This window comes from Notolepis coatsorum (genome assembly GCF_963971535.1).
Source record: "Notolepis coatsorum genome assembly, chromosome: 1".
Lineage (NCBI taxonomy): Eukaryota > Metazoa > Chordata > Actinopteri > Aulopiformes > Paralepididae > Notolepis > Notolepis coatsorum.
In genome coordinates this window covers 40,247,213-40,260,125 of record NC_140165.1, presented here as the reverse complement: position 1 = coordinate 40,260,125, position 12,913 = coordinate 40,247,213, and positions in this window count along the sequence as shown.

Below are 12,913 nucleotides of genomic sequence, written 5' to 3'. Positions count from 1 at the left end.
CTATGACCGACATAATAATAACAATAATGACTGTCCAGTTCTTAAATCAAAATCAATGTAGATTAAAATATATACACATAATGAATACAATACAATACATATGCTCTTGCTTGCTCTTCACTCTTTCCTTCTCCTTCCCCCCCACCCCCCCCTCAGGACCCCCTCTTGGACTATCCATCCATTATTCCATTTAACGCCAGGGATTACAAATTCATATGCTATCCTTTATCTTCTCCACCACCTCTAACCAGATTGCTATGCTGGCTTCATTAACACCTAAAATTCGTGCGGTAGATATCTCTAGATAAATCACATTGAGATAGGTAAGAACCCATACCTTCCGGCACATTTTATCCTGTTGAATCCAGCGTGATGCTATCAGCTTTTTGGCAGCCGTGAGACCGGACAAAATTAGTCTCTTTACATGTACAGAGGTTGATAACTGAGAAACATCATTCAACAACAATACAGAAGGCAGTACAGGTATGGTCAGAAATAAAAATTCTGATAATTGAGTGGTTACTTCTTCCCAGAATATCTTAACAGGAGGGCATTCCCAATACATATGCATAAATGTACCAATATCACCGTTTAAACACAAGGAGCATCAAGGGTCTTGTTTAAGCCCCATTAGGTGCAAACGTCTAGGAGAGGTGTTAGTTGGACAATGCCTAGGCTAACCAGTCATGCCCGCTTCCATTCATTGTGCTAATGTAACCGATGGATTATGCTTGCGTTGTGTTCTTGTGTGGTGACATTAACCAGGCAGGAGGCAATACTGGATCTCAGGCTCTTTAATGGCATCTGTGTGACATAGATCCAACATACAAATGTAGATTTGGTGTGCAGTGGCTTCTTTCCACCTTCTCAATTGCACATCGAGAACAACTCAATTACACAATTATTATATATATTATATCATTGTGTTTAGCCAAAGTTAAATTCCACAAACAAGCTTAACAATCTTAACAAAAATATCAAATAAGACCTGTATATCTTTATATGACAAATATGAAAATAAACACATTAGAGTAACATGTAACTTTGCTGTGTTACAATCACACCAGCCAGACTCAACTTATATAGCTGAACTGGTGTGGATTAGCTACACTGTATAAGGCTATTAAACATACAGCCTTTCATTTCACAGTAAAATCATATAAAACATTTGCAAAAGAAACAGACAAAAACACCTCCATACCTGTGTGACATAGATCCAACATACAAATGTATTAGATTTGGTGTGCAGTGGCTTCTTTCCACCTTCTGACAAAAGATAAGAATGACAAAACGTCAGCTGTGTGTGAATATACATAATGAGAAAACGCGCGAACATAACAGTGAGTTTATGCTAGTTACCAAATTATAAATTAGCCCATCAAGACTAGACTGATATAGAATGGTTTGTGATCTTGGATTCAAACAGGATGTACACAGGATGAGTAGAATATTTAACTGAAAATGTAGCCATAAGTAGATAATGTTTAAAGCACAAATTACGACTTTTATCAATGTTTATCAGGCGGAGATTAACAACGTGGCTCACCTCAATTGCATATCCAGAACAACTGAGCGTGAGCTAGGTGAGATTGTGCATAATGATGTCATCACGCAATGTCACAATGGTGCGTTCAGCATCCACACCAAATCCCAAAACAACACAGGTGACACCACAGGTAGGAGATCACGGTGGTGCGTTCAGCATCCACACCAAAAACAACAGTTTTGGCGAAATTGACAAGGGGAACATATTAACCTGTTACATTCACTCCTTTGCGTCCAGGAAGTCTGCCAAAAGGCTGTTGTCATCCTCCTGATAGCTTCCTGATTTGACTGTTGCAAGAAACTGCCCAACTGATATTGATTTCAGTGCCTGGTGAAACTCCACTGGAGTTGGGACTGGATTCCTCTGTCTTATGCAGCTGAATAGATTTTCAAGACAGTCTTGGGTAAACCTGCTGGTCATCACAAACGAGTGTCCCTGGGCCAGCATGTCTTCTTGGATTGATAGTATTGTTGATGTTGCCATCACAATCCCTGTTTGCACAGGCTTCCATCTAGCCGGTTGTCCAATCTGGAGGAACTTGATGGCCTTTTGGTATTCCTCCATCTTGTGCCTACTCAGTGCCATTACTGGGTGGCGAGAGGACATGAGGTCAAACCAATGGTCCACCTGCTCCAGGAACCATGCTGTTGTCTGGTAAGAGGGGGGTCGTTGTTCCCGCTCCACCATGAGTTTCAGGCCGGCACTTGTTGCCTTGCTGAAGACATTCAACGCAGGGCCCACCTTCATCTTGTCGATATGACTGGGCTGAAGGGTTTTACGTGAGAGGTTTGGAGCAATTTTCAATACCAACCCCTCTTGAAAATTCAATGGTTCAATGGACCAATTGAAACCTCATTGGATGAGAGGTTCTCCTTCTCCACCGTATGTGGTGGAATTGTAAACATCTGTCCACAGACCAGGGCACTCTTCAGGTTCTTCACCAGATGTGGGACATCTGGCATGAAATATAGCCTCCTGTCTGGTCTTGCTGGATGTGGGACAGACGTTTTGTTTTGGTTCACTCCAAAGGCCTTCCACATTGCCAGATTAGGGCTGCCCATGTCGGTGGTGACATTAATTACATGTAGCCCTATGGAAGCTGCTCTGTCAATAATGTCCAGAATGATAGGTTTATAAATTGCTCCATTAGTGGATTTGCAACTGTAGTGGTAAGCCACTACTTGTTTCCAGCATGTCGTGCTCCCTGCCAACATAAAAACACACGCATGTGTTGCCTCTCCTGTGTGGCCGGGTAACGTCACATCCCCATAAAGTGTCCCTGTCCCCAGGTGCAGCTCCACGCTGGGTGTGATTGACATCTCGTCCAGAGTCAGCACACACTCCCTCTCCATCTCTGTCAGGCCATCTACCTTCACCTTCAGTATATCAAACACCTCCCCTAATACTCCTAGTTCCATCTTTATATGCTGCAGTCTCCTTTGCAGGGTTCTGATGTCGGGGAGAGGAATCTCCATCTCCTGAAGCAGCCTGTAGCATGTTGAGCCTGTGACAAAACGGATTTTTATGGCCTTTTTAATGATGTCATTTCCCCATCTCATGCCCCTCTTGCTCTTCATACCAATCGCTTTTATCTGATCTTTTGAAAGAATTCCAACTAATTTATTTTCCATGACAATTTTTTTCCCCATAGGACCACATTAATTCTTTTTTGTCTTTTTAGGGCTGCCTCTAACTGATGTATTTTTCTTTCTAACTCAACCCTCAGGTCTTTCTCACTGGCTCCTGGTTCACTTGGATGCTGCGCACTGGTTTCTGGCTCATTGGCTCCTGGTATGGCCCTCTCAATCTCCTCAGTCTTCACCTTCGTTGCCCTCTCTTCCCTCATTTTCCCTTCCCTCACTATCTGCCACAATATCAGAAATTATGACATGGCATTGTCAGTGAGGGTTTGTAGCTAGTCATTGAAATTAGAAATATTATATAAATTATAACTTCACATTTATTCATACCAAAGTTAATTTGGGCACAATATGTGTGGTCACAGCATCAGCCTTCAATTTCAGATGGCATTTTCTGTTTGCTGTGAACTGGTCTCCCTCAAAATGTGCCTGCAGAATATTTCCAGACTTTACCCCATAATTGCTATTCACAATTTCATTGTAGTCATGTACATATTACGGTAATTTTTTTTGAATCCTTCCGGTATGAGAGCGGAAGGGTAGCACACATGCGGTGAGGCTCCTGGTCAAAAGAGTGAAAAACGGAGAAATAAAGACCCGAAAAGTGATCAAAAATGAAGATGCAAACGAGAAGGAAGGAGGAGAAAACAATTATGAAAGAAAGAGAAATGGAGAACTCACAGGAAGAGGAGAGTTCGATGGAGCAGAACCCCCGAGGCAAGACCGAGAAGGAGCAGGCGGAGGAAGGGGGAGTCTCGGCTGAGACGGACAAGAAAATGCCAGGATGGGCCGTGCTCATGCAGGCCGGGATATTGGCGACCATAAAATTGAACTCGGACACGATGCAGGTGACCATAAAACTGAACTCGGACACGATAAGAAATGATATTGGGACGTTACGGGAGGAATTGAGGAAGGAACAGGAGGACTTCAGAGGTGAAATGAATACAGAACTCAAAAGGGTGGATGAGAAGATGGCGGAACAGGACAGAAACATAACAGAGGTACAGACTAGAACGGCGCAAACGGAGGAATGGAACACAGAGATACACGAGGTGTTAACGTGTGCGATTCAAAAACAAGAACAGATGGAGACAAAGATATCGGACATGGAGGGGAGGTCACTTTTCCTATATGTGGAAAAGCTTATCAAGGAACAACTGAAGGAGACGGGACTGGAAAAAATGGAGATACAGAGGGCCCACAGGGCGTTGGCTCCGAGACCGAAACCGGATAGACCTCCGAGGGCGGTGATTATTAACTTTCTGAGATTTGAGATTAAGGAATTGATACTCAGAACCGCGTGGACCAAGAAGATAGAAATCGAGGGGAAAAGACTGTCGTTTGATCACGATTACTCGACAGCGGTAGCAATAACACGCAGGTCCTACGCGGGACTGAAGAGAATTCTGAAAGAAAACGGAATGAAATTCCAATCACCCATGACCTCGTTAAGGATTCACTGGAAGGAAGGGACGGTGACGTACGCGACGGCGCGGGAGGCGGCGGAGGAGATGAGGCGACGGGGGATGCAGATGGCGGAGGACGGAGAAGGAAGGGGCCAGGAGGGCCAGACGCGGAGCCTGCAGCAGAGATTGGAGAAAGCACGCAGATGGACCAGAGTAGGAGATCGAAACCCGGGAGAGGAGGGAGGAGAGAGGAGAAGGCCGAGGTGAGACGTGACAGACCGAAGGCGGAGACGGACGAGGAGGCCAGAGACGGAGAAGGAGAGGAGAGGAGGCGGGAGGAGACGAACGGATGAGTACACGCACAAGAGATTGAAAAAACTATCCAAATAGAGACAAAATATAGAAACTGAAATAACATATACATAAACACACATTCCCAGGTAGAGGCAGGATATAGGAACGAACATAACGTGTACATGGACACATAATACACATGCTGATGGAGGAAATAAATGGAAATATAATTAGGTATGATAGACGGAACACAATATATTGAAACAAATACATAGACACACGCTGCGAGTAACACATTTGGAAGGGATTAAGGGGATAAATGGACATCACATAGAAAATAGAGAGGAGGAAAAGAAAGTAAAAAGGGGTACACAGAAGACACCACACACGGGTTTGGGAGGAAGGAGGGACATTGGAACATATGAGCCACATTGAGAGGGACCTAGGAAATGTGGGTCTTTGATCAGAATGAAGGACAGAGCGCTTTTGACCAGGAGCTCGACAGCAATAAAAACAGTAAGAATGCTGGACAAATATGACGAGCGGTTGGGGGTAAAGGTTTCAAACCCCCAAGCCGTCAGGAGGAGGCCTCTCACTAGGAGAGCAATTACTCCTCACCCACCAGCAGGGGACAGGGGGGGACACAGGGACCCCCCGAACGCCTTGGGAGCACTTTATGTAAAGTTTATGTTTTTTATTTATTTTATGTTAATCATTATATGTATTCGGTGAAGAGAGCAGAGGCTACAACCGGAGGGGGGAATGAATGTGACATGGGGGGGACTGACAGACGAAAGAAGAAGAAAGATGACAATGGTTAAAGGTATAAAAATGATGTCGTTAAACGTTAATGGAATGAATAATAAGATAAAGAGGGGCAAAGTGATGTTGAAGTGTAAAAAAAAAGTGAGATGGAAGTGATTTTTCTGCAGGAGACACATTTGGTAGCACAGGATCATGAGAAACTGAAGAGATTTGGATATGAAAATGCATACTATAGTTCCTTTAAACGGAACCTGAGGAGAGGAGTAATCACGTTAATCAAAAACAGTCAAATTTGAATTGATCAAGGAAGTAAGAGACAAGGAGGGAAGGTTTGTTCTGGTGAAGGGAAAAATGGAGGGTCAAATGATTACGTTAGTGAATGTTTATGCACCCACAGAGAGTGAGAGGGATTTATATGAGACCATTTTTGATATGATAGTGATGGAACTAGAAGGGATATTGATATGCGCGGGAGATTTTAATGTAGTACTGAATCACGACCTAGACACCACGAGTACTAGAAAAGGATGGGCACAGATCAGTAGATATATGAATATTCAGATGACGGAAATGGGAATTACAGATGTTTGGAGGGGGATGCACGCCATGGACAGGGAATACACACATTACTCACACCCGCACGTGACATATGCGAGAATAGACTACTTTTTGATGACGACGGGGGACAGTTACAGGGTACGGGAGAGCAGAATAGGAGTAGCGGACATATCGGATCACAGTGCCATATATCTGACAGTAGATCTAGAAGGGAGACGGAGGAACACGATCTGGAGACTAAATGTAGGAATATTAAATAACAAGGGGGTGGTGAGTCAGATCAAGGAGGAGATAGCCAGGTATAAGGAAGAAAATGACAACGGGACGGTAGATCGGAACATTCTATGGGACACACTGAAGGTGGTGATAAGGGGGAAATTGATGGAGAAGACAGCAATGCTGAAGAAGGCCAGAACGGAGACATATCACAATCTGATAGGGAAACTGAAGAAGCTAGAGGGGAGACACCAGATATCAAAAGAACAGGAAACGCTCAGAGAAATCAAAGAAGTAAAGGCCAGGATAAATAGGGAATTATTGACGGAAATAGAAAAGAAGGCGAGGTTCGTGAAACAAACGTACTATGAAGGGGGAACAAAAGCGACCAGACTGTTGGCTAGGAGAATTAGGACGCAACAGAAGTTGAACACGATACACACAATAAGGGATACAAAGACTAATGAAATATTGAGAGACCCAGCTGAAATAGAGAGGACATTTAGAGAATACTATGAGAAACTATACACACAGCCAAAAGCAGCGGGAGAAGAGGAAATAGAAGCATATCTGGAGAAGCTAGAGTTACCATCGATAGGGAAAGAACAGAATGAAGAATTAAATAAAATAATTACGGAACGAGAACTGGAAGAGGCAATTAGTAGAGCTAAAAACAACAAATCTCTGGGGAGCGACGGATTCCCATCGGAATTCTACAAGACATTTAGAACGGAATTAGCACCCATGTTAGGGGCGGCGTTCAGACACACGATGGAGGAGGGCAAAATGCCCCCCTCGTGGAAGGAAGCCATAATCACCACGATACCGAAGGAAGGGAAGGATAGAGAATTATGTAGTAGTTTCAGACCTGTGTCCATACTCAACGTGGATTACAAGATGTATACATCAATAATATCAAAGAGATTTGAGACGTTTATGCCAGACATTATAGATGAAGATCAAACTGGATTTATTAAAGGGAGACAGACACAGGACAACGTGAGAAAGACATTACACATAGTAGAGGAGATACAAAAACAAGGTGGTAGCGCGGTACTGATTAGCCTAGATGCAGAAAAAGCATTCGACAGTGTGAGCTGGACATTTTTATATAAAACATTGATGAGGTTCGGACTGAACGGGAGGGCGATGAAGATGATCAAGGCGCTATATCAAGAACCGACAGCGAGGGTTAAGGTGAATGGCAGCCTGACGGATAGGATCAGATTAGCGAGGGCTACCAGACAGGGATGTTGTCTCTCACCAACGCTCTTCGCCGTTTTCATAGAACCACTGGCACAACTGATCAGACAGACCGAGGACATTAAGGGAGTAAGGATAAAGGGAACGAAATATAAACTAGGCCTATTTGCGGACGACGTGATAGTATACATGAGGCAACCAGACAAGAGCTTCCCGGCACTGATGGATCTACTGAAGGAATATGGCCACTACTCAGGATACAAACTAAACGTGACAAAGACACAGACCTTAGCATGGAACTATACCCCAACGACGGAAATTAGGGAACAGTACGGGATAAGATGGGACATGGACAAGATTAAATACTTAGGGGTGAACATCACGAGAGGGGTGGGGAAACTGTTTGAGGCGAACTATACACAGATAAATCAGAACATCAAGAGAGACTTAGAGAGATGGACAGTAATGCCCTTGGACTTCAATTCAAGAATAGAGGTCATTAAAATGAACATACTATCAAGGTTACTGTACCTATTCCAGTCACTACCGATACAAATACCACAGAATCAATTCAGGGAGTGGGACAGACTGATATCGAGGTTCATATGGGCGGGGAGAAGACCACGGGTCAGATATAAAACACTACAACTACCAAAGGAAGAGGGAGGGATGGCAGTACCCAGCCTACAAGATTATTACTATGCAGCACAACTGAGAGCAGTGACGTGCTGGTGTAACGACAGAATATGAGGCAAGATGGAAAGACATTGAAAAAGAAGGGGAGGGATACAAGGTACAAGCTCTGGCGGGAGAAAGGGAACTATTTAAAGAAAAAGAGGGACTATTAGATCCAATCACCAAATGCACCTTGACCATATGGAACAGAGTAGTAAAAACACACAAATTGGAGAAGCAGTCAGGGGTTCTGAGATGGGTAGCACATGACAAGAGATTCAAACCAGGGAGGTTAGACCATGGATTCAGAAGGTGGGAGAGGGGGGGGGGGGGGGGGGGGCAACAGCGATATGCAAAATGATAGAGAAGGGGGAAGTGCAGACACTACAAAAATTAAAGGAGAAATTTGGACTAGAAAACAGGGACCACTTCAGATATCTACAGGTTAGAGACTACTACAACAAAGAAATAAGGGGGGCCAAAGACGAAGAACAGAATGGAATAATCAAGATGATAGTATGGGCATACGAAGGGGGGCAAGGAAGAGTAATATCAGCAATATACCGGGCTATAATGAACAGCAAGGGACACACGACCGATTACATAAGGGAGAAATGGGAGAGAGAACTAGAGATAGAAATAACAGGGAAGGAATGGGGGAACATATGTGAGGTGCAACATACAACAACAGGATCGAGGATATGGAAAGAGTTTGGATGGAAAAACATAATCAGATTCTTTATAACCCCAGAGCTGAAGGGAAAATATGCACCAACACAAAGAGCATGCTGGAGGATGTGTGGGAAGGAGGGGGCAAATCACACGCACATATTCTGGGGATGTCAGAAGCTGAAGGGGTAGGGAGGAGATAGGGGAGGCAATGATCAGAATATTAGGATACGGGTTACCACAAACAGGACTGGTGCTTTACTTAGGAGACCTGACACACGAGGGAATACAAGGGGGGGACAAATATTTAATAAAGATAATGTTGATAGCGGCCAGAAAAGCAATAACAAGACTGTGGTACAAAGAAGACCCACCGACAATAGCACAATGGGTAGGAATAGTGGAAGAGATACAGGATATGGAGAGGATAACACACATGCTGAGATTACAGGAAGAGAAATTTGGAGAAAGATGGGGAAAGTGGGAGGATTACAAGGGGAACGAAAACGACATCACAGAGGAGGAACCAAATACAACACAAGAGGGCGAAGGATAAAGGAGGAAAGAAGCTCAAGGGGGGACCCGTGTCACACACCTTTGCTTTAGTTCGTTTTTTTTCTATTATTATTTATGTTGGGTATGACAAGTATTTTATGATTTTTGTACTTTATTATTTAGGTCTGTTGAACAGTGTTGTTTTATGATGTGTTTAATTTTAATTTCAGGAAAGTACCCATATATGTATGTCATGTTATGGATGTCAATATAAATGTTATGTTGTATGTCCATAAGTGTTAAATAAAAATGTAAGTTTAAAAAAAAAAAAAAATTGAATCTTAATCCACAAGTGAAATGTCCAAATGTGGAGTAGAAACATAACTTACCGCACACAGTTTTCTATTATTGTAATTTCTTGTGATGGTCAGGTTGCTTTTGCTGACTTTGGCCAACCACATACGGATCCCTTTCTCTGACCGATTGGTGCACCCGAATGCTGCACAGCCGACCATGGTAAGACATTGATCTATAAAAGTTAGATGTTATGATTAAGGCGAGACACGCCAGGTGAATAGGCAAAACAATTTGAATAGATATCACTATGAAACTTTACCCAGTTTGTTATGTACATAACAACTAAGAAAAAATTGATTGCACGTTTTCTGAGATCTTATGTTTATATATGCAAAATAAGCGTTACCTAATTAAATATGCACTAATTTGCATATAACGTTAGGGTATAAATACCAACATTGAATGCTGCCAGATTAATAATAAAAAAAAATAAAAAGTTCATTATGTTGACACATAACGCAGTGAACTTTGTCCAGAAGGGATTGTGTCTATGTCTTTTTATCATCCCATAAATCAGGATTGTCACTAGTTTCATGGAAGACATGTTTAGGAAGCAAAATCTCAAAATAAAACAATATATATATTTGCCTATTCACCTGGGGTGTCTCGCCTTAAGCAAGCAAAATATTTATACTACAATACCAAGTTTCCCACAGCATAAAAATGTAAGTTTAAAAAAAAAAAAAAATTGAATCTTAATCCACAAGTGAAATGTCCAAATGTGGAGTAGAAACATAACTTACCGCACACAGTTTTCTATTATTGTAATTTCTTGTGATGGTCAGGTTGCTTTTGCTGACTTTGGCCAACCACATACGGATCCCTTTCTCTGACCGATTGGTGCACCCGAATGCTGCACAGCCGACCATGGTAAGACATTGATCTATAAAAGTTAGATGTTATGATTAAGGCGAGACACGCCAGGTGAATAGGCAAAACAATTTGAATAGATATCACTATGAAACTTTACCCAGTTTGTTATGTACATAACAACTAAGAAAAAATTGATTGCACGTTTTCTGAGATCTTATGTTTATATATGCAAAATAAGCGTTACCTAATTAAATATGCACTAATTTGCATATAACGTTAGGGTATAAATACCAACATTGAATGCTGCCAGATTAATAATAAAAAAAAATAAAAAGTTCATTATGTTGACACATAACGCAGTGAACTTTGTCCAGAAGGGATTGTGTCTATGTCTTTTTATCATCCCATAAATCAGGATTGTCACTAGTTTCATGGAAGACATGTTTAGGAAGCAAAATCTCAAAATAAAACAATATATATATTTGCCTATTCACCTGGGGTGTCTCGCCTTAAGCAAGCAAAATATTTATACTACAATACCAAGTTTCCCACAGCATTTTCTGAAACTGGTGGGTGAACTCAAAACCCTCAAAGATTCAAATCAAATAGTTTTATTGTCACATACACAAATGATACACCTATTGAAGCACGACGCTTGCATGCTGTGGAATGGAAATGTTAGATGGAGAAGAGATACAAGATGTGTGTTGTTGTAGAGTGCATGAGCAACTCCTTAACTCGCTATCTCCCTGTTTTGTTTTCTAGGATAATATTTGTACTATATTTCAACCACTATAATGACGTGTCCAGTCTGAGGTGTGTGAGCAGCAGTCGTGACCGCAAGGCCCGAATCTAGCACTACGAACAACAGGAGTGGAAGACTGGACCTTTACCCTCTACCTGGACATATTATAGGCCTATAATAAAAATAAATGTGTGGAATGCAATAGACCTTTCCCCGTTGTCAATCACGCAGAGAATAATAACCAATAAGATTGCCCGATTTCTTAAGGCCGCGCCCCTTGAAATAGAGCCGCCATTAGGTCTGACACAGACAGCCAGTCCTGCATTGTTGAAAAATGGTTCTTAGATGTGCTTGGGGAACGTGCAATAATGACCAGAGATATCCAGAAAGACTAAAGGGAGCGCGTTTTATAAATTTTCCGAAGCCTAAAACACAGTTGGAAAAATGTTTAAAGTGGATTAAGGCTTGTGGATGGCCCCATACACAGCTGAATGTGGACAAGATCAACAAAAACAAGGCTGTATGCTCGACGGTAAGCCCGAAAAATATGCTTCAGTAATATATGCTTCAACATTTGAGTTAAACAGAAGTCAGACCCTGATGTAAACCAGACGAAAGTCTCTCTCTGGTCTGCATCCCCTTAACTATTGTGTGTATTGAGCTGTACTGTATTGTACCCATTCTGCAATCTGTTAATACAGTTTTCAATCAGCTAGCATGAGTAACCTGAATGCCTTACAATATCTGTGATCCACTTTCTCTTCGCTGTCATGCCTATCTCACCTTATAGCATTTTGTTGGCGGAGATGGACCTACTGTGCAATATCCAGACCCTATAAAAGCTGATGGGACCACATGTAAGTCGGTGCGTCCATTGCCAAGGAAAAGACACCTGCTTGATCCTGACAACCACCTTGCTACTCCATCTAAAAAAGAACTACTGCAGGAAAATACTAACTTTTAAGTCCTGAAGACTGGGTATTGTCAAAGTCCTTATAGGCGGTATTGTCTGAATATTGTGATGTGTTAGTGAAGATGTGAATCACTAACTTGTAAGTCCTGAAGACTGGGTATTTTCAAAGTCCTTATAGGCGGTATTGTCTGAATATTGTGATGTGTTAGTGAAGATGTGAATCACTAACTTGTAAGTCCTGAAGACTGGGTATTGTCAAAGTCCTTATAGGCGGTATTGTCTGAATATTGTGATGTGTTAGTGAAGATGTGAATCACTAACTAAAAACACTATTTGCGTGTGTGAATCGGATGTCATTTAATCATTTGTTATAAATGCTCATATCTAGTATTCATTTGTGAACCAAAGATACTGCAAGTTCTTGTTACAATCAAACAACAATACATAAATAATACTGAGACCAAATGTTACTCAGAAGAAGCTTCTATCCCCAGGCCATCAGGCTGCTCAACGAACAATAAACACTATGCAACAACTATCAAATGCACACAAAATGTGAAGAGTTCGCAGTTTTCTTTAATGAAAAAATATCATTGATTAGAGCAAGCATTACCG